The sequence below is a fragment of the Cynara cardunculus genome, unplaced genomic scaffold (genome assembly GCF_001531365.2).
Source record: "Cynara cardunculus var. scolymus isolate 2C unplaced genomic scaffold, CcrdV1 Un_Scaffold_7753, whole genome shotgun sequence".
Classification (NCBI taxonomy): Eukaryota; Viridiplantae; Streptophyta; class Magnoliopsida; order Asterales; family Asteraceae; genus Cynara; species Cynara cardunculus.
Window position 1 is genome coordinate 12991 of NW_020203739.1, and position 1142 is coordinate 14132.

Here is a 1142-nt window from a genome sequence, read left to right on the forward strand (position 1 = left end):
CAATCTTCTAAAGTAGTGTTATTTGTAGTAATTGGATTTGGGTTTTTAATTAGTTGTTTTTKAGCTCAATCGATAAATTAAGTAGCGTATCTAAGTGGGACACTTGCATCCAGTTAACATAGATAATTTGTTTGACCACTAACTCCCTAAAAAGAAATGACAGTGACTTATCCCTTTACATCCACCCAATCAAGTAATATCATACTTATATAAATTGGTTAAGACATCAAAAAAGGTCTTATAAACTTATTATAACACTTTTATATAAAACAACATATTGTTTGGGTCTAAATTGAAGTGCTATAAAGAGACTTATCGAGACATCCATAAGTTTTTTTTTTTTTTGGAAGGGTGTCCGGGCCAAAGCCCGACTAATCCCCGACAATTTTGGAGGCAAATCATGGCCCCACTTAAATGTCGCCAACACTCCCCTCCCAGGGCTCGAACTCGGGTTCATGACTATGTCATGCCCAAACTAGTGCTGGTTGTGGGCGAGGAGGGATTCGAACCCCCGACACCGTGGTTCGTAGCCACGTGCTCTAATCCTCTGAGCTACAGGCCCCACTCCGTCTCCACCCATGTAACAAGCTACACCAAGTAAGAAGTGGAAGTTACAGGGCTATTTTGCCGAGTTCCTTAGAGAGAGTTGTCTCGCGCCCCTAGGTAGTGCTTGACTTTCTTCAAGAAGCTAGAATGTGGCYCAACWTAAATGAGATATGATAGCTTCTTTATGTTCTAACATTCTTGCCAATACATTATCCTCATTCTTCGTAGTGCTTGCGAGATGGACTCTTTCATAGGAGCGCCAATCCCTTCACTCCAGTAATCCATACCCGCATGCAAGAAGGAAGTTTGAGCTTGATGCAAATGGCTAAAATATCTGCTATTCTGCCCCATCCTGGCYGAGGAAGAGTTACGGGCACGCGCACCGATGTTTTTCAGGGGAGTCCATCATGCAATCAAAAAAATTGAGAATTAAGACAGATCAAACTAAAGATATTAAGCATAACAGACATTTTGTTCGTCGAGATAWWTGCATTTTGATTGAGTATTCGCAATTTATTTGCATACTTGACAGACATCCATAAGTTATTGACATCGTATAAAATTAATTTTATTATAATAATACTCTAATATTTGAA

The 1142-nt window shown here is 39.6% G+C and overlaps 1 non-coding gene across 1 annotated transcript; it reads right to left on the minus strand.

Moving 5' to 3' along the window:
• Nucleotides 1–488: 488 nt before the first annotated feature.
• Nucleotides 489–562, minus strand: TRNAR-ACG. Its single transcript has one exon. It is a non-coding gene; the product is annotated as a tRNA-Arg (tRNA).
• Between the last annotated feature and the right edge of the window lie 580 nt (nucleotides 563–1142).